Source organism: Mirounga leonina, unplaced genomic scaffold (assembly GCF_011800145.1).
Source record: "Mirounga leonina isolate KUSES-001 unplaced genomic scaffold, KU_Mleo_1.0 Mir_53, whole genome shotgun sequence".
In the NCBI taxonomy this organism is placed as follows: Eukaryota; Metazoa; Chordata; class Mammalia; order Carnivora; family Phocidae; genus Mirounga; species Mirounga leonina.
The window spans coordinates 87,929,721-87,957,384 of NW_023270807.1; the positions used below are offsets into that span (position 1 = coordinate 87,929,721).

At 36.4% G+C, this 27,664-nt stretch overlaps 1 protein-coding gene across 1 annotated transcript in view; it reads left to right on the plus strand.

Moving 5' to 3' along the window:
• PDE7B (phosphodiesterase 7B) overlaps window positions 1-27,664 on the plus strand; it is a 322,174-nt gene that overhangs the window by 17,985 nt on the left and 276,525 nt on the right. The window lies entirely within an intron of this gene.

A 27,664-nucleotide genomic window follows, 5' to 3' on the forward strand; every position in this document is an offset into this window, starting at 1 on the left:
GCCCTGAGAAGGGAGCAAGTTTCTGGAACAAAATGAGATGGAAGGAAGGGTGGAGATGAGTGGGCCTAAGTATGCAGGGCCCAGCCTGCATGGACCTTCACAGAGCATGGTTTGAATCTTATTCTCTCACTGTGAACGAAGCCTCTGAAACCAAGTAGACAGGGGAGGGACACCAACTGATTTATGCTCCTTTGTGGAGCATGGATTGTTCAGCTCAGGGTACAGTATCCATCATGGGCAGCTGCGGGCTGCAGCAGGCCAGATGGGAGGTGAGGGTGGCTTGGGTTGCAGCAGAGACAGTGGAGTGGTGATCAGTGTTCAGATGTTGAGCATCTGAAGTAGAACAGATGGGACTGGATGGTGGATCGAATGTGAAGGAGAGACAGCAATACATAGTACTTATGATCCCAGGTTCTGGAGCTGGCTCCCTGGGCTCATATTCTGGCTCAGTCTCCCACCAGATTGGTAACTTCGGACAAGTAACCTCAGACAAGTAACCTATTCTCCATTTGTGAAATTAGAAAAGGATACTAATTGTGCCTGTGTTTTATGACTGATACCGGTTATGCGTGTGTGTGTGTGTGTGTACACATACACTTAGGAGTGGGTTCAGTAGTATGTACTTTGTATATTGTGTACATGCCAGTTTAATAAAATAAATTTGAGAACGATTGATGCATTCTAGATTTTTAGCTCACATCACTTCAGGTCCCATTGACAAGATGGAGAAGATGGAGGGAAGATGAGGTTAGAGAAGGCGGATGCAGAGAGAAGTTAGGAATTCTGTTTAGGACACATTCAATTTCAGATGTCGTGTTCAGGAAAGAGATCAGAACTAAAGTTAGATTTGTCAATGCATATGCTATTTAAAGCCTTGGCACCAGATGAGATCACCTAGAAAGACAACGTAAATAGGAAGAGGGTGGAGGACTGAACCTTCCCCCAGCATCCAGGGGTCAGGAGAGGAGGAGGAGCCAGGAAATGATTCAAATACATACACATCTGGTTTTTACATGGTGCTGCCTATATTACTGGAGTCTTGCCAGAGCTCATGCTTCAGAAGACTCTATAGACATGAAAGCCTCTTTATACATTTCTAGTGGGAGGGGCCGAGGCTTCCGGCTTGGACCCTGACGACAGGAATTTTCCATACATACTGGAGAGCAGCACAAAGAAACTGTGGTATAAATATGCTGTTCCATGTTTATTTGTAGATTTTTTTAAGCATAATCATACTTAAATGTGGCCCCTAAAGAGAGCTCAGTTGCTTTGCACAAGCTCCGATTTCTTCACATGAAAGTATGGGCATCTCCAATTGACAAAGATTTTTGTTTTCATACAAAAGTCTAGAACTGGAAAAGAATAATCTGTTAGATGCTATATTATTTGTGACAGTTTGATTTCCAGTCAGCCCACCAAAGCCTATGTAACCCACGAAGAAATGAAATCCAAGTGCAAAGCATATGTAGACCCTAAACAACATACAGGACAGGGTTCATGGAAATAGTCATAAGATACCAGGAACATGTTTTCTTCTCTTGTTGGGCCTAGCAAAGCAAGGATAAGAGAATTTCCTTTTGGGTGGGGATGGCTGGCATCAGAGAAAGGTGCTCATGTGGCAATGGTCATTAACATATAAGCTAGCCAGTGATTGTGGAAAACACGGTATATGAATTGAGGAAAAGAATTCTTGGGAAAAATAGGAAACTTGAAATCTAGTCTTGGCTTTGACATTCACCTCTGTTATGATACGAAGGAAGTCACAAAATGTTCTGTAGCTCAGTTTCCATTCATTTTATATTGGTTATAATAATCCCTCACAGTGTTGTTGTAAGAATAGATTGATTATATATTTAGATACACTTATGTGTGTGTGTATAATATGTTGCGATATATATGTAAAATATGTATTCACTGTAGCAGTGTGAATGGTGGAAAGATTTAGGTAACTAATTATTGCCCTTTTATTTTTACTTTAATAAATGATTCTTAGGAAAATATGAATGGCTGGATTTCAATCATGTGGAGCAACAATAACAAAAATGAAATTTGAAAGAAAACTAATTCAAACAATTCAGAATAACTTCTATTCATAATAACATTGTGATTAGGTCACCTCATTAGCTCCTCCAATTTTTCCTAACAGATGTTGCAGTGAGTTGTCAAAAATGATCTAATTCCAGCTTTAAGAGCCTGAGTGCTTGCAGAGAAGAGTTCGGTTGCCTTCACAAATTTTACCTTATATAAATATAATCAGTAGTATCCTTATAATTTACCTCCAGCAGGCAATCTAGAATTTCATTAAAAATCGTTATTTACTATTTTAGTGCTGCTCCATGTGCTAAACCAGGAAGAATGCCTGTTTAGGATTTCATAATTTTATCAATCACTTCCCAATAGCATGTCACTAATGAGTGAACATGCTATGTTTCTCATTTTTTCATGTCCTCTTTCACTTACATTGTGCTTTTGAACACCTTTTTGAACACCAGCAGATTACCAATATCTTGGGCTTGGTGAGGATTCTCTCAGTTTATATTCTATTCTACAAAGAGAATGGGTCCTATGTAACAGAACAATTTTTGTGCCTTGGTGTATTGTCTAATGCTTTTGTCTTGATTATTGATTTCCACCAATATTCTGTAATTACTTTGTATTAAAGAATTAATTTTACAAGTATGAAAAAAATTTCACTCTGGTAACTATCCATGTTATTACACAATAACTCCCTAAAATGAAGCTATCTAATGATTATACTTACATGGAAGATGGAGGGCCAGAAGTGAAAGAAAAACTGATCTAGTGATCTATCTGTAAGTGGCAATTGCTTAACTTCCTTCATTCTTCTCTACCACAAACTTACAAAACACATCTGAATTCCTAAACCATCCATAATCAACAAATGACACTATACACGAAAATATCTAAAAATGGGAGAAAAGATGTCTTCCCCATACTTATTGTCAGGTGTCCCTTTGTCTCCACGTTTTTAAAATAGACATTTGAGTCCAAGAATATTCTCCATAATGTTCTCACTGAAAGAATACAGTGTCCTGTGAGTGTATTTATTATAGAGTTGTTGTTGTTGTTGTTGTTGTTGTTTTGCCTAAATTGTTTTCGAAGGAATCAGTGATCTTTCAAATAGATCTTTAATATAGAATGATATAGTTCTGGGAATTTCATTACTTCTGGAAAAGAATAGGTGCTTTAAAACAATAATTGAATTTACTGAATATATGAACTAGCTGTATATGATTTATTTTGATGAGCATTATTTTTATCTTTGTTGTGATTATAAAGACAATATAAACATGTTGTAAGTAATTGGAAAACATAAAATATAAATATTTATAATCATTGTTAATACTTTGACTTCTCTTCATAGCCATCGATTTTTTTAACATAGGAATATTTTTTTAATTTTATTTTATTATGTTATGTTAATCACCATACATTACATCACTAGTTTTTGATGTAGTGTTCCATGATTCATTGTTTGCATATAACACCAAGTGCTCCATTCAATATGTGCCCTCTTTAAAACCCATCACCAGGCTAACCCATCCCCGCATCCCCCTCCCCTCTAGAACCCTCAGTTTGTTTCTCAGAGTCCATAGTCTCTCATGGTTCGTCTCCCCCACCAATTTCCCCCCTTCATTTTTCCCTTCCTACTATCTTCTTTTTTTTCTTTTTTTTTAACATATAATATATTATTTGTTTCAGAGGTACAGGTCTGTGATTCACCAGTCTTACACAATTCATAGCACTCACCAAAGATACAAATGTAGTGATCCGAAGGGGTACGTGCACCCCAGTGTTTATAGCAGCAATGTCCACAATTTTTTTATTTAAAAAGCTTGCATTTTTTCTGAGAGAGAGAGAGAGAGCATGCACGCACATGTGATGGGAGAGGTGCAGGGGGTGGGGGGAGGGAGGGAGAGAATCTTAAGCAAGCTCCAAGCCCAGTGCAGAGCCCACTGAAGGGCTCCATTTCATGACCCTGAGATCATGACCTGAGCTGAAACCAAGAGTCATAGGCTTAAGCAAATGAGCCACCCAGGCACCCTAAAGTTTGCATTTTTAATTGCAAATATTTCCAATGTACAGAAAACTATAGTAAATGTTATGACAGACGTCTGTGTACTCACTACCTCAATAGCTATAAAATCATTCATTCAACAAATAGTCATTGAAAATTGCTAAACTAGACACTGTCCCAAGTGCCTGAAGATTCAGCAAGGAGCAAAACAGATACTGGGAGGGACACAGTAAGTTAAATGCATATGTAAAAGATAATAGTGATAATTACTATAGGAGGGGGGAAAAAAAGCAGGAAAGATGGTTAGGGAATGTTGTGGGGTGGGGCATGAAATTTTAAACAGAGTGGTTGGGAGGCATCACTCAGCAGCTAATGTGGTAGAAAAGACCAGGGAAGCTGAGAGAGTGAACCATGCAGATACCTGGAGAAACAATGTCCCACAGCACAGCAAGTGCAAATGCCCAGAGGTGGGAGTGTGCCTGATGTTTGGAGCCTTTCTATTTTCTTTTTTATCTGCCTCATTAACTTCTCTCCTTAATTCAATGTTTGTTTTCCCTTCTACTGAATTTTGGTTTACTCTATTGCTCAGTTTTAATCTTTCTTTCTAATTTATACATTTCACATTGCCTTTTTACCTGAATATCATAATCTTTGAAATATGATATATTCACTGTAGCTCATTTCTAAATATTTTATAAATTCATTGACTTTTTTCTATTCAATAATATTTAGAAGTGGTTATTTTAAATTTCTAAGTGTGGGAGGTGGTAAGGAGATTGCTCTCTTTTGTTACTGATTTCTAAGTTTGAAGCATTGTATTCAGGGACTGCTGCTTATATAAAATGATTCTTAAATCTTTTTGAGAATTGCTTTGTAGTTTAAGTCACTAATTTTTGTAAAAAAAAAAGTTCATGTGAGAAAGAAAGGAAGATATTTTCTGTAATTGTTGGAAACTGTTTATATATAGTCAGTCCCCAGCTCAAGCTTAACTGTGCTGTCAGTCATCTATTCTCTTACTAGCTTCATGACAGCTGGATCAATGAATGCAATACGTATGTTAACATTTCCTGCTTTAATTATGGATTTGTGGGTTTCTCCTTGTAATACTGTCAATTTTTGTTTTGTACACCTCAAAGTTTGCCTGGTAAGAGAATGCAAATTAAGAATGGTTATCTTCCTGGTAACTGTTACTTTTATTTCAGTTATGTAGTCTATTCCGTCTAATATTAAAATATTAACAATCTTTCAATAACATTTTAATATAAAACCTGCTATCCCGGTTCTCTCCTGGTTGTTATTTTCCTGACATATCTTTTTTTTCATCCCCTTGCTTTCAACATTTCTGAGAGTATGTATTCTTGGTGTGTCTTTTTAGATAACAGAGCTGGGATTTAATTTTTTATTATATCAAAGACTCTCTGTCTTTTAACTGTCAAGCTAAATCCATACATACATTAAAATTTATCTATTCAGTTTTAACTTTGCTTTTCTATTCATCATGCTTTTTTAATTATTTCTTATTTATTCTTTTTCTGCTTTCTATGGGATGGATTTGAGCTTTTAAATTCATTTTCTCTCCATTGGTCTGGATAGTAAGCATTCTATTTTTTTTAAGATTTTATTTATTTATTAGAGAGAGAGAGCATGGAGGGCAGGCAGAGGGAGAAGCGGACTCCCCGCTGAGCAAGGAGCCCAATGCAGGACTCCATCCCAGGACCCTGGGATCATGACCCGAGCCGAAGGCAGACGCTTAACCAACTGAGTCACCCAGGTGCCCTAGGCATTTCATTTTTTATGGTTTCAGTGATTACCTTTAAATTTTTAACATTCACACTGGAGATAAATTATAAATAAGTATGTATGTCCTCAGTATCTCCATCACACTCCAGAATGATATAAGGAACTTACTTAAATCATCTTAAATCAGATCCTGTCCACCCTCCAAACCATATCGTTATGCTATTTGAACTTATTTGAGCTTATTCAATGTTTATTTTTAAACCCTCAACTATTATCTTTTTAAAATCTTTTATAGTAAATGCTTATCTAAATTTACCGTTAGTTTCCAACATCGTTCAACATTGTTTCCTACATCTCCTTCCTTCTTTGTAGGTCCATGTTCTTTCTTCAAGTGTCCATAAGTAAGGAATACTTTCCATATTTAGACTGGAAAATGTCCTTTTTAAACCTCATTCTTGAATGATAATTTAACATGATATAGAATTCTCTAAGTTTCATTCATTTTCTCGCAACACTTGCCTTTTAGTCTTTATTGTTGCCAATGAAGTTTTTCCTGTGAGTCCAATTGTTATTTCATGGCGCACTGTCTTTTCTGGTTGCTTTTCAGGTTTTCTCTCTATGTTCAGTTCCTCTGCAAAGCACACCTTGAGACAAAGGTAGAAACACAAAGGATTTCTTGGGGGAAATGGCCTGTGGAGTATCCTTCACAAAGGGATCAGTAGTAACTGGGAGAGCCTTCGGCCCACAGAACAGGTCTGACTTTGAGAAAGGAGAGAAGAGGAAAGGAGTCTGGGGTAGGAAAGGCTCCGCCTGCAGGGCAGCTCCTAGAGCCGCGGGCAGGCTCCTTGTGTTCTCCCAAGCACAACTGCCTGTTACAACAGTTTGGCTTTGGCGCAGAAGGGCTCTGCTCTCGTACCCTCAGCATGCTCCCAGCATTGACTGGGAGCAATCTGGAAAGAGTGGCCTCCATGTGAACCCTGGTGTAGATCCTGAGGGAGGAGAAGCTGGAGGCCTCAACTAATGCACTTCTTCCAGCAGGTCCTCTCTTGAGAGCTGAGGACTTCTACCCTCTCTCTCCTATTCCACAGGCTCACTGAAATATCTAGATATACCTTTAGTTATCCTGCTTTATAATCTCATATCTCTACTATGTTTCACACATTTCATCAAATCTGGTAAAATTGCAGCCATACGTTCTTTGAAAATTGCATCTAATACCTTTTCTCGCTTTCTTGAACATCTGTTAAGTATGTGTGGTTGGCATTCTCCTTCCATGACCCATTTTTCTTAAACACTCTTTCATATGTACCGTATCTTTGTTTCGCTATGCTTCATTGTGAAAGTTTTCATTGGTTTCTCTTCCAGTTCTGTAATTTCTTGACTATGTCTAAAAGGCTTTCGATCCGTATTTGAGTTTTCATCTTTAATTAATCTTAGTTCTCATTTCTAGAAGATATATTTGTTATTACCCATTGCTATGTCAGTGTCCTATTCCTTCCTTATAATTTTGATCCTCTCGTTTATTTCCAGTAATGTTTAGCCTACCTGTTTTGTGAATTCCTTCAAATTGTACTAATAACGAGTGTTCTAATTCTCCTGACTGTTGACTTTTTCTTGATGCATTTGCTCTTTTTAATTGTATTTTTTACATTGTTTGGCTTATATTCAGCAGAGATTTACTTTTCTCAGGTCTTATATGTTTTGTATTTTCTTCCAAATAGTATCCTAGGAATTTTGCCATTTTAGAAGCAGTTCATACATTTATTTTTTTACACTTTACATTCCTATACCATTTAAATACCAGGCTCAGGTCTTGGTTTTCAATTTCTCATGTGAGGTTTTTTTCTCTGTATAACAGAAAGAGAAACTGGCTTGCCCTTTCCCTGGGATGATGACTGAAGACCTTTGTGACCCTTGTTTTTCCTTTCCTTGAGGTACAGCCCAGGAGTATGTTAAAGCAAAACTCTTGGTTCCAGGTTCCTTCACTTTGACTTTCCAATAAAATCTCAATGCTATACTCAAGAGTTATTAACATCTTTCTTAGTTTTGGTTCCCCCAAAAGTTAGTCCTGAGGCAAGAACTCAAGGGCATATAGATTTTTGGGGGGCTACTCAGAAGTCTAGTAAGACAGAAGGGAAGTGAGTGGAAAAGAGGTGAAGGAAACCACTGGAAAGTGTGTATGTAAGCCCAGCTATATCCGTGCACAACTAAAGTGGGAAACTGGGAAATGGAGCAAAACACATACCTCATGATTAACCTACTACAAGTGGTTATATAAACCATATCTTGGGAATCATAGGTTGAGGGTTACTAGGGCTGGGGAGGAGGAGATATTATTCTCTGGCGTTTCCAACATGCCACATGCAGTCAGAGCAGCCTTCCAGAGTTGTGGGGAAAGAAAGCTCAGAGTTACAGAGATTCAGATCCTGGCCATTGAAAATCAGCAGGAGCACCCTAAAAGTCCCAAGGGATGTGGACAGGAAACTCCCAGCATCTGCTACAACATCCTGTTCGTCGCCCAGTTCTCTCATGACCAGAACACCTGGATTTAAGTTCCTTGTTTGCTCTGGTTCTCAGGGACTTTCTTTTCTTTGTTTTATGTTTAATAAGATATGTAACAACTTTTGTTACATATCTTATCAAACTTTTATTTTTAACATGTGTTTATAGGTGGAAAGAGGTCTACCTAGATCAGTCTTCATGTGGCTGGAACAGATGTTCCAAGATATTTAAATGTACACTTTAATTTTATAAAATAAGATCATACTAAGTATGCCGTCATACTTTTGCTTTTATACTTAAATAACGTTGACACTTTTTTTCATAACTAGACATGAACATAAGGTCTAACTCAGTCTTTTAAATTTATTTTTCCAAATACTTTTAGATAGATATCTGTTTACAAGGTATCACTATTCAAAGAATGCAATAAACATTATTCCATCCATGTTCTTACATATTTATTGCTAAGATATTTCTGGAATAAAATCCTAGTACTAGAATTTATGGGTCAAAACTTTTAGCAGTTAAATTTTAAAAGATATTACCAAATTTACCTAATTTTTTAAATCATTTTTATTCTTACCCACAGCAAATAACGGTATCTTTTTCCCCTATCCTTACCAAAAATGTATAATAGCAATCATTTGATTCTTTGATGACCTAATGAGTGAAAAGTGATAGGTTACTTACTTTGTTTTATCTAATTATTAGTGAAGACAATTTCATATGCTCCTGGTCAGTGGTATTCACTTGTATCACTTTGGCTCCTTTTTTTTTTCATGTTTTTATTTTTTTGTTTTTATTTGTTTTTATTTTTTTATTATTATGTTCAGTTAGCTCCCATTTTTATTGGCCTGCTTATTTTTTATATTTGACTCATGAGAGCTTTTTTATATTATGCACACTAGCCATTTGTCATATGTCTTGAATATATTTTTGAAGGTTATATTTCCTTTTTTGAATTTGTTTTTTGTATTTTCTTACCCATGTAAAATTTTATGTAACCGATTTCATCCATTTTTGACTTTGTGGTTTCTCATTTTCATATCATGCTTTAAAGAATCTTATATAATCATTAAATATAAAGAGCATTTAAGCAGTTATTGAATGCTAACTATGAACTAGGTATATCATGGCATGAGGGAGAAGGGACAACGATGAATAAGAAGCCTTTTATTGCTTCAAAAAGTATCATATTAAATATAAAATATTTAGTTCTGTAAAAGGAATGAAGTAAATAGACCTTTTCCCCTCTACAAACAAACAAGGGAACAGATAACAATTCTCCAAACTTGTGTATCTTTTTTTAAAGAAAAACTCAAACCAGTCAAAACATCAACACCTATAGTAAATAATAATATTTAGAACTGATCAGCAAGGAAACCAGGCCTAGAACTCAAGGTCTGTTTACATACTGATACTGTGAGACTGTCAAACAGTGTCACTTCTTTATTAGCTGAGGCAAATTCTGCAGAACCTACAAAAAGATGCACTTTTTTAAAAAGAGTGTTTAACCAGGACTCATCTCAGTAGCATTTTCAGACACCTACTATAAAGACCAGATTTTGCTCAATGTTGATGTAACAAATACTCTTTAAGACACAAACCCTGCCCTTAAGAAAATATAGTTGGAGAGGCAAAATATGCATAAATGAAGCAAAGAATAACTTGAAAGCAAATAGTGTGGGACATTCCCTGTGTATATATGCACACATACTGACAGTTTAGGGAAAGAGTGCTCAGTGACCCTGTAGCAATCAACAAGTATTCATACCAACTCAGTGTAGAGATTCCATAAGTTGTAAGCTTGCAGATCATATTGACATTTCCTGACATAAAGGACTTTTGGACAGTGAGAGAGATATAAATATAAATAAATTTCTGTATGTATAAAATTACATGTATAAAAATATAAATATCTACTAAAAATTTAAAGAAATATGGGCAACCCAGAAGTCTTGACTTTTTCTGTTAATGTAGTGGGGCAGAACAGTGAGCAATCTATGAAGGTAGACACTCTAGAAAATTCACTTCTCTTTGTTTTCATACACATGTGAACATTTTGCCCACAAATCACATACTAATCTTGCCAACACTCACCCCTCCTATAAATGCCCAGCCAGACCCACTTTGATGCCTATCAACAAAACGGGGTTCAGAGAGAAGATCAAAAGAAGAAAAAAGTGGACTACAGATAATCTACCAAACAGAAAATCCATTCCAGAGAGTCTCTTCTCTGATCCACATATTTTGGAAGCAGAAATGTTGATCTAGAACTTGAAGGTCTCGTGAGTTCACCCATCTATTAAATACTTATTGAATATACATCGTGAACCAAGCACCATATGTTTAGTTGGGTGGAATCAAAAGTCACTTTTTTAACCAATTAGAGAAGGAAATCTGAGGCAAGAGTATGATAAGTTGGAATGGTACACCGCAGACAATCTGATGGCCAAGAGGAGGCTTCAGATTGGAAGTGGAAAACCGAAAGTATGACAAGATCAAAAGTGAGGTGTGGGAGCACCATCCTGAGTATGAAGAAGTAAATTTATCTTTATTCCTCTATCCTGGAACTTAAGAAAAAGAGAATTTGGGACTGATCATCCACCGGGCCCTGAAGTTGAGAAAGACAAAGAAAGTTAAAGCCAAGGTTCCTACATAAAAGAAATCCTTCAGCAAATGGGGATTTCAAGCAGCTTAGCTAAGTAATGTCCATTTGGGGCTGGCAGAGAGAGGGAAAATTGCATTCAGGGGGTAAAGCAGGCATGAAGAAGGCAGTTGTCTGGATGCTTTCTTTGCAATCTAGCTAATACTAGAGTTCAGCAAATAAATAAACAGAATTATAAGTTTGCTAATAGTTCCAATCCCTGAGATGCTGAAAAGGAAAATATATATTTTTTTTCTTTTCCAGGCAAGAGTCATGTCAGGGTAAATCTCAGACCAGGTTGGTGTTTGCACATTTCCCTCCGTGTATTTCAGAGCCTGGGAAGTACAGAGGCCCCACAGGGAGGGTATGCATCATTTGCTTTTATTGTAATTAAGTTTTGGAACATGCAAGTGCCTGTTTTATCAGGCGACATGGGGGGCATATCTTTGAGAGAGTCTGTGTCAGAATCACAGTGTTGTAAAAAAGAAATAGTAAGTTCAGTGCTGGAGTCTGCACGTTAATATCCAGGTCCCGCAATATGTTTTTAATGACAAGTATCTACTGCAGTGACCTGTAAATCTAGAGAAGCTATAGGCCTAAAGACCATAAGGGGCAATATGCTAAAAAAGCCACAGTTTCCTGTAAGTAAGGCAACTTGCCCAGACGCTAGAATGGAATCTGTTTGCAAGTCGCTAGCAGCACCTCTGGACTTTTCCCCTCACTTGTACTATATAATACAGGGAAATTTCCTTTACAGAAACTCAGAGTACTCTAGAAGAATGCAGTTGAAATAACTGCATTGTGTAATTGAAATAATCACACAATTCTTTTCATTAGGCATTGTTAAAAAAATGTTTAAAAATTTGTTGGAAACAAAGTGGAGGAAGACTTGTTTACCTTAACCTCTCCCATCCTCCCACTCGCTATCATTTGTGGTTTGGAATAAGTCCACTCTTTATTATGTAGAGGTACAATTCTTTTTCTATATTTTTAATAATATGCTCTGGAACCATTCCTCAAATCAGATTTAAATTTGCAAGTGATTAGATTTGGGATGAGAAGTGAGGCAGTTGGCCTGATTTGTCTAGGGGAATCACTCAAAGCTGAAGGGTAAGATTTGTGGCTAATTCTCTTACTGGATATCCGTAGCACACCAAGTTCTTGTTTATTAGCGTGCGTTGTGACCACCTGAGAACAAAGATGGTTGTTAAATTATCTCCTGCTTCCCTGAGTTCCTTATAGTGCTGACCCAAATGTGCTATGTAATTAATTCATGTAGAAAAGTCGTCAGCTGAGAAAAGACTATTTTCAGCTCTCTCTCCCTCTGTGTTTCTCCTGCTTCCTGGTCCCTTTTTTGTTTGTTGGTTTCCCCTCAACATCAAATCATCTTCCACTATGTTTCTTTCAGTTTGAACATTCTCAGCTTCTCCCTTTCCATTTATCAATCCCCCGCCCCTGTTTCTTAAGTATTTCCTCCATTTGAACCTTATTCAGTAATAAATATCCTTCGCAGACTGAACAGATGGATTACAGCACTTTTTCCCTAAGATTTCCATGTATAGCAATTTTCACTTCTCAAACAAAATAATGGGAATGGAGATAAAAGTGTTCCATCTTTTTAGAGTGTCTATGCAGGTTTTTAAAGCAGTTTTTGCATTGTGCGCCTCATGCAGCTTCAGAAGGCAGGCTCTTTACCACCTCTGATTTGTAATTTTTATTTCATTAACTGTATTGTTTGTATAGTGAGAATGAAGATCATCATCTGTCTTTAATCGGCTTTCTTTTTTTAGAGCAGTTTTTAAATTTTTTTCTGTTTGAGTGTAGTTGACACTCAATGTTATGTTAGTTTCAGGTGTACAACATAGTGATTCAACGTCTCTATACATTATGCTGTGCTCACCACAGATGTAGCCGCCACCTGTCACCATACATTATTACAATATCAATGACTTTATTCCTTTATTTATTACTGTGACTTTTTCATTCCATAACTAGAAGGCTGTATCTGATACTCCCTTTCACCCATTTTACCTATCCCTCACCCCCTTCCCTCCAGCAATGATCAGTTTGCTCTCTGTATTTATAGGTCTGATTCTGCTTTTTGTTTATTTATTCATTTTTTAGATTCCACGTATGAGTGAAATCATATGGTATTTGTCTTCCTCAGTCTGACTTACTTCACTCAGCATAACACCCTCTAGGTCCATCTCATGTTGTCACAAATGGCAAACTCTTCCTTCTATATGGCTGTGTAATGTTCCCGTGTGTGTACGTGTGGGCGCGCACATGTATGAGTGTGTATGTACCATGTCTCCTTTATCCATTCATCTATCAATGGACACTTAGGTTACTTCTATGTCTTGGCTATTGTAAATAATGTTTCAATAAAAATAGGAGTGCATATACCTTTTCTCATTAGTGTTTTTGTTTTCTCTGGGTAAATACCCAGTAGTGGAATTGTTGGATCATATGATACTTTATTTTTAATTTTTTGAGGAACCTCCATTTTGATTTCAAGAGTGGCTGCAACAATTTACATTCCCACCAACAGTGTATGATAGTTCCTTTTTCACCACATCCTCACCAACATTTGTTATTTCTTGTTTCTTTGATTTTTGCCATTCTGACAGGTGTAAGGTAATATCTCATTGTGGTTTGATTTGCATTTTCCTGATGATTGGTGAGGTTGAGCATCTTTTCATGTATCTGTTGGCTATCTGTATGTCATCTATGGAGAAATGTCTATTCAGTTCCTCTGCCCAATTTTTAATTGGATTGTTTGGTTTTTTTGGTGTTGAATTGTATAAGTTCTTTATGTATTTTGGATATTAACCCTTTGTCAGAAATATATTTGCATATATCTTCTCCCATCTAGTTGGTTGCCTTTATTTTGATGTGGTCCCAATAGTTTATTTTAGCTTTTGTTTCCCTTGCCTTAGGAGACATATCTAGAAAAATGTTGCTCCTGTTGGTGTCAGAGAAATTACTGCTTGTGTTCTCTTTTAGGATTTTTATAGCTTCAGGTCTCACATTTAGGTCTTTAATCCATCTTGAGTTTATTTTTGTGTATGGTGCTAGAAAGTGGTCCAGTATCCTTTGCATGTAGCTGCCCAGTTTTCCTAACACCATTTGTTGAAGAAAGTATATTTTGCCCATTATTCTTGCCTTTTTTGTCATAGATTAATTGACCATATAAGCATGGGTTTACTTCTGGGCTCATTATCCTGTTCCATTTATCTGTGTGTCTATTTTCACGCCAGTACCATACTGTTTGGATGACTACAGTTTAGTAGTATATCTTAAAATCTGGAATTGTGATACCTCCAGCTTTGTTCTTTTTTTTTTTTAATTTTTTTATTCTTATGTTAATCCCCATACATTACATCATTAGTTTTAGATGTAGTGTTCCATGATTCATTGTTTGTGCATAACACCCAGTGCTCCATGCAGAATGTGCCCTCCTCAATACCCACCACCAGGCTAACCCATCCTCCCACCCCCCTCCCCTCTAGAACCCTCAGTTTGTTTTTCAGAGTCCATCGTCTCTCATGGTTCATCTACTCCTCCGATATCTCCCCCTTCATTCTTCCCCTCCTGCTACCTTCTTCTTCTTCTTCTTCTTTTTTTTTTTTTTCTTAACATATATTGCATTATTTGTTTCAGAGGTACAGATCTGAGATTCAACAGTCTTGCACAATTCACAGCGCTTACCAGAGCACATACCCTCCCCAGTGTCTATCACCCAGTCACCCCATCTCTCCCACCCCACCCCCCACTCCAGCAACCCTCAGTTTGTTTCCTGCGATTAAGAATTCCTCATATCAGTGAGATTATAAGATACATGTCTTTCTCTGTTTGACTTATTTCACTCAACATAATACCCTCCAGTTCCATCCACATCGTTGCAAATGGCAAGATCCCATTCCTTTTGATGGCTGCATAATATTCCATTGTATATATATACCACATCTTCTTTATCCATTCATCTGTCGATGGACATCTTGGCTCTTTCCACAGTTTGGCTATTGTGGACATTGCTGCTATAAACATTGGGGTGCATGTACGCTTGGGTATTTACCCCAAAGATACCTCCAGCTTTGTTCTTTCTCAAGATTGCCTTGGCTCTTTGGAGTCTTTGTGATTCCATACAAATTTTAGTATTATTTGTTCTAGTTCTGTGAAAACTGCTGTTGGTATTTTGATGGGCTAGCACTGAATCTGTAGATTGCTTTGGATAGTATGGCAATTGTAACAATATTAATTCTTCCCATCCATGAGCATAGAATATCTTTCCATTTGTTTGTGTCATCTTCAATTTCTTTTATCAGTGTTTTATAGTTTCTGGAGTACAGATCTTTCACCTCTTTGGTTAAGTTTATTCCCAGGTGTTTTATTCTTTTTTTGTGTGTGTGTGACAGTAAATGGAATTGTTTTCTTAATTCCTCTTTCTGCTACTTTGTTATTAGTGTATAGAAACTAATTTCTTTTTTTTTTAAAGATTTTATTTATTTATTTGACAGAGAGAGACACAGCGAGAGAGGGAACACAAGCAGGGGAGTGGGAGAGGGAGAAGCAGGCTTCCCGCTGAGCAGGGAGCCCGATACAGGGCTCGATCCCAGGACCCTGGGATCATGACCTGAGCCGAAGGCAGACGCTTAACGACTGAGCCACCCAGGCACCCCGAAACTAATTTCTGTGTATTAATTTTGTATCCTGCAAATTTACTGAATTCATTTATTACTTCTAGTCATTTTTGGTGGAGTCTTTAAGGTTTTTTATGTAATAATATCATACCATCTATCTTTATTTGAAACTTTCAATGACTGATGGAAACCTTAATAATTCACTAGATGACCATTAGTTTGACATTTCCAGTCAATATGGTTTTCTATTATACTAAAATCTATGTCTAACTTTCCCTATTAGTACAACAGAGAACAAATGTACTCTCCCTTTTACAAGGCAAACATTGAAACATTGGAAGACAAATCTCCTACTCTTCAGACTAAACATCCTCAATGATTCCAGGCATTCCTCAAATGTCAAGGTGTCCAGTTCCTTAGTGTTCATGGTTTTCTTTTACTGATATACTTTAATTGTCAAGTTTCTATTTAAATCTTGTCATTGATTTGGGAAGATGAACTGGTCATACACAATTTATGACCATCATTAAAATATTAATGTATACCCTAAAGATAGGACATTCTCCCCTAAGACCTGTTAAACACATGGCCTGAGAACATAGGCCACTGTCAGCCAAAGAAGATGTGGTATCAATTGGAAATATAGTTGTCCCAACAGCTCCAGTGAAGGCAATGACACCCCGCCCTCATGAGGAGGCCTTGAAAACTGCCCAGCCCACATATGGTTATGTTTTCTACTACTCAAGTAATAATTCAGCAAAGCAAAGTCAGACAGAGTGTCTTTTGATGTCTAATCTTTTTTTTTTTTTTTTAAGAGAGGGACATTGAGGGGAGCAGAGGAAGAGGGAGAGAGAATCCTAAGCAGACTCCACACCCAGGGCGGAGCCAGAGGTAGGGCTCAATCTCACAGCCCTGAGATCAGACCTGAGCCTAAATCAAGAGTCAGATGCTTAACTGACTGAGCAATCCAGTGCCCCTTGATGTCTAATCTTTATTGATAAGACACATTAATTCTCCTAGGCCATCAGGTCATAGGAAAATAAAACAACTTTCTCTGAAAGTGATTTCTAATTGTGTCTGCAAAATCTCATGATTTTTATTGCTTAAAATATGAGCCCATAATAGACAATGCTTTAGTCAATGGAACAATTATAGTGAAGGACTTTTGTCAATGAGATCAATGAGAAACCTGCATTATTTTTTCAGAGAACTTTCATCAAGTGCTCACATGTGCCAGCCACTGACCTAGGCTGTGTTCTCAGCCCTTGATCCAGATTCTTTCAGGGTTTTAAATATGGGTCAAAACAAGCAAGGAAAGTTCACATAGTCCCAGGTCACCAAATGTCCTCCACTGAAACCAAGGGCCTTTGTGTCAGGGCTTCCCTAACAGTGCTGAGGTCCCCTCCCACTGGGGTCCTACACCATGATACCACCAAATCACCAATGAAGGGAGGTGCTTTCTCATCAGGTTCTGCCTTGCTTCACTAAGTTGAAGGGACATGACTAAATCTGTGTGGTTGATTTCTCCATCAGCAAAGGCATTTTAGTTTTAATTTTGCTTTGTATTTGGTAGTAAGAACTACAGAGACCATTAATACAGAGAACATTATTTTGTAATGCTTTAGAATAATCTCTGAATCTTAGTATGTATCAATAAGTTCTTGCCCATTTTGAATCTTAACAGCTCATATCCCACACATTCATTGAGTTTGGGTGTCAATACTGTCCATATGGAATAAATACAGGAATACCTCTATGTATTTTATGGAGCCACACTAGCTTCATATTTTACTTAAACAATAGATATGATTTAAATATCCCAAATTCACTAGAGAAATTGGATCCTTCTAGTAACCAGTGTGTATTATATTCTAGTACATATTGACTTTTCATCATTTTCATAACTCTCCCGATCACATAAATGCTCCCCATGTTCTCTGGGCTCTCCACACTCAAATCGGACCCTTCTTGTATCTTTCCTTAACTACAGCTCTTGGATTTCATGTCAATCTATACCCTGGTCTATACCCCGTATGAGTGTGTGTGTACCATGATCACTGGCATCCTATATACCAAATTCAGGAGGCTTTGTTGGGTTTTATTCTCTTTTAATCATTGTGGCATTTCATACTGCTGGCAACAGCATTTTTTTCTGGTACCCTCTCTTCCCTTATTCTTGGGAACGCTGTATATTTCTAATCTTATTGATTAGTCAACAGACACTTACTGAACACTAGGATCCTAAGTCATGCATATGTTTTTCATTGTCTTCTGCTGCTGCTGTTTTCATGATTCCAAAACTCAAATCCGTTTTTTGTATTTCACTCCTCTCCCTTTGGTCCATCTGCCCAGGAGTCAAATAAGTAAAATTATAGAAATTCTAATTTAGAAGGGGCTATAGTGACCAGTTAACCCAAGTAGCATTCTACAGATGAGGAGCTTACACCCAGTAAATCAAAGGTGTCCCCTATGATCTCACAGCTAGTCAGTGGCAGAACCCACATGAACTTATGTAAAAGCCAGGGATGTTTCCATGCTGGCACTTTAACATGTATGGAATCTCATTCTGGATCTTCTGAAGCTCCAGATCCAACTCTCTTAATTTTCTAGACTGTCATCATATTTCTATTCCTCTCTATTTCAGAGACTGGTTTTAGTTACATTTGACATCTCCCAATTTCTTACTTCCCTCCACCCTTACAGTCAAATATTCATGATGTCCAGTAGAGCCTTTCTTCATGATCCCTTGAGAATCTGCTTTTTTCCCCCCTTTAACTGCCACCACCTTGGCTTAGACAGTGAAGCTGTATAATTGTAAACATCTTTTCAGTGGTCTTCTAGGCTTTGGTCTCTCCATCATCAGTCAATTCTATACTTCATTTTTTGAAATATCACTTTTCCTACATCAACCTGTCAGAAAGCCAGTCTTTTCTCCATTTATAAACAGTTCTCTTTAAAAGTTTTTAAATATTGAGGAAAATAAGAGACATCCCTTTGCAGAGGCAATATCTGTGACAAATGTACTTCTATGGGACAATAACAATATATATATTTTTTGGATGTAGTGTTCCATGATTCATTGTTTGTGTATAACACCCAGTGTCCATTCAGTATGTGCCCTCTTTAATACCCATCACCAGGCTAACCCATCCCCCCACCCCCCTTCCCTCTAGAACCCTCAGTTTGTTTCTCAGAGTCCATAGTCTCTCATGGTTCGTCTCCCCCTCCGATTTCCCTCCCTTCATTTTTGAAAGATATTTCCTTCCTTTTTTTTTCCTTCCTTCATACCTTCTTTCTCTTAACAAGTATTTGCAAGTATTTGCCAAACATTTATATTGGGCAAAGCTTCATGCTAGGGCCTAGAAATACAATATTAAGTCTTGCTTTGGGGTATTTTATAATTTCTTTGCAAATTAAATGCAAAGACCTAAGAAAAAAGAATTCTTCCCTAAACTGTGATCCCACTAGAAAAAGTAAGAGAATATGAAAGGATCTGCTGAGATTAGGAAAGAGAATATATCAGTTAGATTAAGTAATGATGACAATACAGTATTGACAAAGAAAAGATACTAAATATACACTTAGGTGTTGGTGTTTATTTAAATGTTCTTACTACATTCTGCTTTCAAAATTGTTGAGCAAAAACTTATACTCAGTAATTAACCAGTATTTATAAAAGCTATCTTAATTAAGGGCTTTCTTTTCTTGAAAAGGCTTAATTGGTTATGCTGATCTATAGCCTTGCAATTATCCATATTTGGAAAAGTTTAGTTAGTTGCTCCAAATAAGCATAACTTATAGCAGTTTCTTATAGCCAAATCTAAACCTATAAACTAAAAAATCTCACATATTCCTTTCTCAATAGATTCTTATTGTTTTTAGCACCAAATCCAGTCTTTTTGCCTTGTGTTTAGATTCCTCCATAATCTGGTCACAACTCACCTTATGACTATCCATCTCCCACTACTCTCCAATTCTTTATTCCACTATGTTGACAATTTCTCTGAATATATCTTTGTGTTTACTTACATCATTTCTTCTTTAGGAATGTCATCTCTTAATTCTTTCCATCTCTAATGCTACTGACATTGAATTCTTACCACATATCAGCTACTGCACTGAGTACTTTTACCTGTTATCTGATGTAATTGTTATAATAACCTATGATCCCAATGAGTCTCATTATAAAGATTAAAATATTGAGGCTTAAAAGGACTAAATAATCCATCCAATGCTACACAATTAGTAAATGACAAACAAAACTTGAAACAGATCTGTCCAGTTGCAAAGTCTAGGTATGTAACCATTATGCTCTGCTGCTTCCAAGGGCTTACAGCTATACCTCAGGGTAGTTATCTTTGTGACATGATAAATTATCTGATATCTCTGAGCCCTAGTAAAACTAGGAGAAAATATATTTGTATATGTACATATATGTATATATGTATTTGTACATGTATATATATATGTATATGTTATTCTATTCTATTCTATTCTATTTCATTTATGGTTATTACAGGTATAAAATAAATGTCACAATCCTGGGTTATTTAGAAACAAATCAAAGAAGTAAAACTAGTGTCAACAGTGAAAGTATGGGTAGCTTTGTTTTTCAGTGTTTGTAAATCTTCCAACTTTGTAATTCTGAATACCCAGAAGATAAATGTGATTAAAATGAGCTATCCCCAAAGAACATACATTTAAGGAAAACAAACCCAAGTACTATAAATCTGTCTAAAATGGTGAGGTTTCTGAAAGCCAGAAGTGAATTTTTATAAAAATATTCAATCCAGATCATTTTTCCAGTCATTCAACGCTCTTAGGTAGAGAAAGTATGTCTGGGAATGGTCTTGGTATTCTGGAAGAGAAATTCAAAGCATTAACTCACTTACTACTTCATTTAAACAAACAATATTCATTAGCACCTATTTTGAGCTAGCTCTTCTCCTAGGTTCAGGAGATACAACGATGAAAAAACAAGAGTTCTTATTTTCAAGGAGTTGAGAATCTGAAGAATAAGCATTATATCAATAATCATACAAATAATTATTTGTTCACAACTAGGTTAAGTGCTTTAAAGGGAAGTATATGTTATGATTGGTGTGCTTAAGCAGGGGGATGAATACTAGATAAATCCAAAAGTCTGAAGAGACATTTAAATAAATGTAAACACTGTGTAGAAGTTGATCAGCTGAAGCAGGTTGGGGAGAGGTTTTGCTGACAGAGGAAACAGCATATACCCAACTTCTTTGTCTAAAAGAAATGGGAACCATTGAACAGATTTTAAGAATGTGTGTGTGTGTGTGTGTGTGTTGAAGGAGGCAACATGATCAGATTTTTATTTTAAAGATATTTCTCTGACTAGTATGTGGAAAATAAATTTATAAGGAAATTCTTGCACTTTGCCCCAGAAGTGATGGCTGTACTAAGGTGAGGGGAAAAGTAGATGAAAAATAATTGCCAGATTTGATGCATACTTTGAAGGTAGAGTTAGCAGGGATTGATGAATATTTGAATGTGGAATATGACAAAGAAAATGTATCTAGTATGATTCCCAGTTTTATGGCTGGAGCAGCTGAGCATGTTGTATCATTACTTTGCTGGAGAATACTGGAGGAGAAAGAGGAGGAGAAGAAGGAGATATAGAGAAAGGGAGAGAGGGATGGGGGAAAGAGGTAGAATGGGAAGAAGGAAGGAAGGAAGGGAAGGTCTTACAGGGAAGATTGTTGTTCCGTCGTGGGAATGTTTCAGAATTTAGGATATCTATTAGCTATCCAAGTGAAGTTTTCATGGAGGTAGTCAGAATATTGATTATAACTTTGAAGAGAAGACAGGTTACAGATATAAATTTGGAAGTTAACATCATGACTCTGACATTAGAAGTAAAATAACATAAATGAGAAAACAATAAAGTGAGAAGTGAAAGGAATAATCTAAAAACTAAACCCTGAGAAACACCAACTTTCAAAAGTCAAGTGGAGAAAGAGGTTCTAACAAAGAAGACTGAAAATGAATGGTCAGAGAGTGGATAAGAAACAAAAGTGCATAGCGCCCCAGAAGACAAAATAAGAGATGGAGGAGATGGGTGGGACTTCCAGCTAAAGTGACTAGAAGAGATCAGTAAATTCTCTCCCCAATACACAAGATTTACATATAGCTAATAAGCACGTGAAAAGATACTCAATATCATTAGTTATTAGAGAGCTGAAAATTACAATCACAATGAGATACCATTACATGCTCACTAGAAATGGCTATATTCCAAAAATCTGACAATACAAAATGTCAGTGAAGATATAGAGAAACTGGAAATCTTATACATTTCTGATGGGAATACAAAATGGTATAGCCACTTTAGAAAACCAGTTTGACAGTTTCTTTAAAAAAAATCATGTTTGCTTACCATATGGCCCAGCAATTCCATTTCTTGGTATTGACACAAGAAAATTTAAAACATATGTCCACACTAAGACTTGTGTGTGAATGTTCATATAAGCTTTATTCACAATAGCCAGTAACTGGAAAAAATTCAAATATTTATTAGTTGGTGAATGGATTAAAAAATGTGGTCAATCCATTCAATAGAGTGCTATTTATCATTTGGATAAACCTCCAAAACATTATGCTAAGTGAAATAAGCCATTCAGGAGGCCATATATTACATGATGCCACTTAAATGAAATGTCTTTTAAAAGATGAGTTTACAGAGACAAAGAGTAAATGAGTACATGCTGAGGCTGGGAGTCAGAATGGGAACTCACTGCAAACTGAACAACAGGAAATTTAGAGGATGATGGAAATATTCTAAAAGTGGATTATGGAGATGGTTGCATAACTAGATAAACTGACAGTCATAGAACTTTAGACTTAAAGTAAGTGAATTTTATGGTATATAAATTATACCAAAATAAAGTTAAAAAAAATGAAATGGTACTCCTTCTTGGCTAACCCACAATAACGTAAGCCTTTCTTCCTCCTCTCTAAATTTTACTATTTATTTGTAATATCCCTTTAGTATGGTGTCAATATATTCTACTTGTTTTTGAACCTAACTTCAGTATGGAAGAGAGCTTCTTTTCTGGAGTTTGCCTGAGAATGTAAATGAAATCTCTTCACTGAGCAGTTTGATCTCCATGGGTCATGCCAATTTGCAGATTCTCAAGAATGTCCTAAAGTTCTCTTCAGGCAACTGGTTCACTCTAGAGGAGTCCTGAGGCTTGGATAATATATCTACCAATAGAAGCCCCAGGCCTATATTAGAGTATAGATCTAAACCAAATCAGGCTCTTGTTGAACCACTGCCAGTTTGACCCGAGAGGACCTTGGCTCTGAGCCCACACTGTCCAGCTTGCTCCAGCTGGAAGATCTTGCTTCTTTTTCACACCAACCTCAGAGTGTGAATAAGGCAGGGACATGAGCTGAGGACCAGTTATATTCTTTTTTACGTTGTAGTATCCATGATTCACAATAATTAACAAACTTGCTCTGATAAAACAATGACATTTTCAAAGAAATTCTATTATCAGAGATTTCTAAAGAAACAATTTTGGAAGGTGGTGGACAAGTCAAAACTGTTCTTTAGTCTCTGATTTATTAACATAGTAAATTCACTGGGCAGGTTGTAGGCATTCCCTGTGGTATTTGGAGCTGTGGATCTTCTGTGCATTCAAACAGGCCAAAGTAGCAGATGAGAGCACTGCTATTGACTTGTTTCACTCTGGTGAATGTAAATGATTTGTTTTCAGCAGATTTGTCCTAGTAGAGATAAATGAGAAGGAAGAAAATGTGCAGAGCCTCAAAGATGCAGCTTGACTCCACTAGTAACCCAGAATGGCCATCATTATACCTGGCATTTTTAAGTGTGCATGATAACACTCCAAGGAATCAGCACCATCTTCCCTGAGATCATTATAGCTCAACAAAAATGAGTATAAAGAGAATGTGGAGAAGGATCAAAAGAGGAAGCATCTACAGCCTCATCTTTTTTTTTTTTTTCTTTTTATTGGTGTGAGACAAGTTACATTAAGTCCAGGAAAGCCAATAGACACTTTTCAAAGTCCATGGAGGAAAATGCAGAAATTGCTAATGTGAAAATGTCCCTGGTCACCTAAGTGCTGTGATATTTTGGGTACCCCTGCTCTACTCATGGTTCTCTACTCATAAGCAACCCATTCTCCAAGAAACTATTAAAAGTTGAAGTGCCTTTTCATATATTATTTTTAAGCCAATAGTACAACAGAAGGGAATAGTTTCCTTTCTTGCAACCAAAAGCGACATGCCAACAAAGCCCTTGTTTCACCTGCTTGCAAGATTCAGAGGCTTTCTGCCACCAAAGGCTTTGGTTGCAAATCTTCATGGAGTACCATGCACTTTGACTTCACCATATCACATTCCACAGGTGATGCTGCATTTACAGGTGCAATATATTTTCTCCCAGCCTAAGCCAAAGAGCAGAGACATTCCTACTCTTTCTGGCAAGATCTTAACTATAATATTGTGCTGTTAGGAAAACTAAATTTCAAAGCAGAAGCAACACTTATAGTTTCAAGATGAGACCCCCAAGAATAATTTAAAAATGATAGATGTGAAAAGAATCTGAAAGAGTGACACTCATTAAAATAAAAATCCTTATGGAGATGAGTACACATAAAGTCATAGATCATTAGGACCCAAAGAAGAAGGTATATGCCAGACATTAAACTGGCCAGTTAATTTGCTCTTTTCTTACCATAGGTTAAGAATTTCATCCACATGTCTCATTAGTAATGCTGAGAAAAGCAAGGCCACCTTCAGAACATTGTTAAAAGTTACAAGTTCATTACAATGAACTCATAGCGAAATTGAAGCAAGAAATTCAAAGGGTTTCCAGACTTTGTTCTTAACCAGAGGTCCATGCCAGAATCATCTGGAGAAAGTGTTTCATACCAGGGCGCCAATGCCAGTCATTTTCATTCATTTGGGTCTGGAGCGAAACTCAAGCATATGACTTTTGAAAAATTCCCCCTGAGTGATTTTTATGATAACCTTAGTTAAGAAAAGAGAGCATTTTCTATTTTGTAGTTATATATCTGCCACCTTCTCCACTAGATTTCAAACTCTTTTGAAAAGACCCTGCCATATTTACCTTGTGTCTTTTGCTTTTCTTAGCACAGCTAGACTGTAAGCTACAGGAAGGAAGAATGTGTGATAGTTGTCTTTAATATTGTAATTCCTCCTGCCCACCCCTGCATCCCCAGCTAGAAGAACAGTGATTTATCATTGATACCCAAGAAATTGAATTTTAAAAACAAATACTAGATTTGAAAATAAGATCAGAAACCATAACTCCTAGAAGAAAACAGGCAGTAAGCCCTTTGACATTGCTTTGGATGATATATTTTGGTTTTGACTCCAAAGACAATGGCAACAAAAACAAAAATAAACAAATAGGACTAAATCAAACTAAAAAAATTCTGCACAGTGAAGGGAAACATGAACAAAATACAAAGGCAGCCCACTGAATGGAGAAAATATTTGCAAATGAGATATCTAATAAGGGGTCAGTATCCAAAATATATAAACAACTCACATAGCTCAATAACAAATAAACAAACAAAAGCAATCCAATTAAAAATGGCAGAGGACATACAGATAGCCAACAAGCACATGAAAAGATGCTCAACGGCACTAATAACCAGGGAAATGCAAATCAAAATCACAATGAGATATCACCTCACACCTGTCAGAATAGGTATCAAAAGGACAGGAAAAAACAAGTGTTGACAAGTATGTGAAGAAAAGGAAATACTTGTGCACAGTTGATGGGAATATAAATTGGTGCAGCCACTATGGAAAAGAGCATGGAGGTTCCTCAAAAAATTAGAAATAGAACATCATATAATTCAGCAATTCCACAACTGGGTATTCATCCAAAGAAAATGAAAACATTAATTCAAAAAGATATATGCACCCCTATGTTCACTGTAGCATTATTTACAATAACCAAGGTATGGAAACAACCTAACATTCATTAATAGATGAGTGGATAAAAAATACACCATATATATAGATGGTGAATACACCACCTATAGAATAGAATACTACTCAGCCATAAAAAAGAATGAAATCTTGCCATTTGCAACAACATGGATAGTACCTGGGTATTATGCTAAGTGAAATAAGTCAGACAGAGAAAGACAAATACTTGTATGATTTCACTTATATGTAAATTCTAAAAAACAAAACACAAGAACAAACAGAACAAAACTCAGAGAACAGACTGGTGGTTGCCAGAGGGGACTTCGGGGGGAGGGTGGATGAAATGGGTGAAGAGGATCAAGAGGTACAAACTACCAGTTATAAAATAAATAAATCATAAGTATGTAATATACATCATAATGACTATAGTCAAGAATATCATATTACACATTTGAAAGTTGCTAAAAAGTCAATCTTAAAAGTTGTCATCACAAGAAAAAATTTGTATCTTTGTATGGTGACAGATGGTCACTAGAATTATTGTAGTGATCATTTTACAATGTATACTATGTAATCACTATGTAGTCACTATGTTGTATACCTAAAAATATGTTGTATATCAATCATATTTCAATTTAAAAAATGAATACTAGGAATTTCATTCTATTCATATGGACTTGAATTGAGTTTTCTCTTTTCTGTTGTTATTATTATTATACTAGTGGGTTCTCAAATGTTTGCTGAATGAACACATTGAGTTTTGAAGGTTAAACAGAAGTTATTTTAAGGGGCACTTCAGTGGTAATTGTAGAAATCAGTCTCATTACTTTGTATTCATTCATGTTCTCTTTTTGGGCTTCTCTAAAATACATCTTTGATTTTTACCAGATTTGGTGAGAACAGCTCAATTGTACTTGCTTTCAGAAAATTGGGAATCAAATAACTAATCTGAAGTAACAAAACAAGAAAATACAGTTGATACTATTAATTCAAGTACCTTCCCAAATGGCATTATTAATGGATCTTACCTCATAGGACTAGCATAACACTTTATTTTTATAACTGATGTATCCAAAAGCTATTTGAACCCATTGATTTCTAAGGTCTTATAATCCTAATTTTATTTTGAGGAGACACTTACATGTTCTAGTGAAGTACATGAAAAGAAATAAAAGCATTATTGATTAATTACTGCAATCAATAGATATAATATCAGGTAAGGGAATATATTATAATAGCCCATTTCTTCCATGTTGTTCAATTCATCGATATATAAAAATTGCCAGAAATGATAAAATTGATTGGTATCAAATGTGGATTGTTATTAAAGGCCATCATCCAAATTTATATATAGAAGATAGGATTTGAAATGTTCAGCTAGGGGAGCTCAGTCAGTTAAGCGTCGGACTCTTGATTTCAGCTCAGGTCATGATCTCAGGGTTCTGGGATCAAGCCCCGCTTCCAGTGAAGATGGAAACAAAGCACATATTCCACCTATACATTTTCAGCTTGGTCTATTGCAAATATACTGCTGAACATTTATTGATTTCCACTCAGGTCATGATCTCAGGGTTGTGAGATTGAACCCCGTGTCAGGCTCCATGTTGGGTGTGGAGCCTGCTTCATATTCTCTCTCTCTCTCCCTCTCCATCTGCCCCTCCTCCCCACTCACTCACTCTTTCTAAAAAAAAAAGAAATGTTTAGCTAGCCACCTTCATATGAATTATAACAAGCTGAATATTTCTCAGTATCTTCATTAAAATGCTCATATTCTAGGTACAATATACTTGCAATAGACCAAGCTGAAAATGTGTAGGTGGAATATGTGTTTTGTTTCCATTTTCACTATTTAATGTATGTTCTATAAAATTTTCCCCACTCCCCTTTTATCTGTGATCTTGCCTCTCTTTGAACCCATATGTATGGATTTTGTAGTTCACTTATGCACTTACCTTGCTCTGTCTTCTTTTAGATACTTTACCAACTTGTAAACACCTGTAGGGATGAGACTCATTCTTACTCATCCTGTGTCTCCTGCCATGACAAACACATAGCAAGCACACAATTGTAGACTCTTTGAATTGATCATCTGTTATCCAGAAATAAATAATGACAATATCTTCATAATCCCAAGAA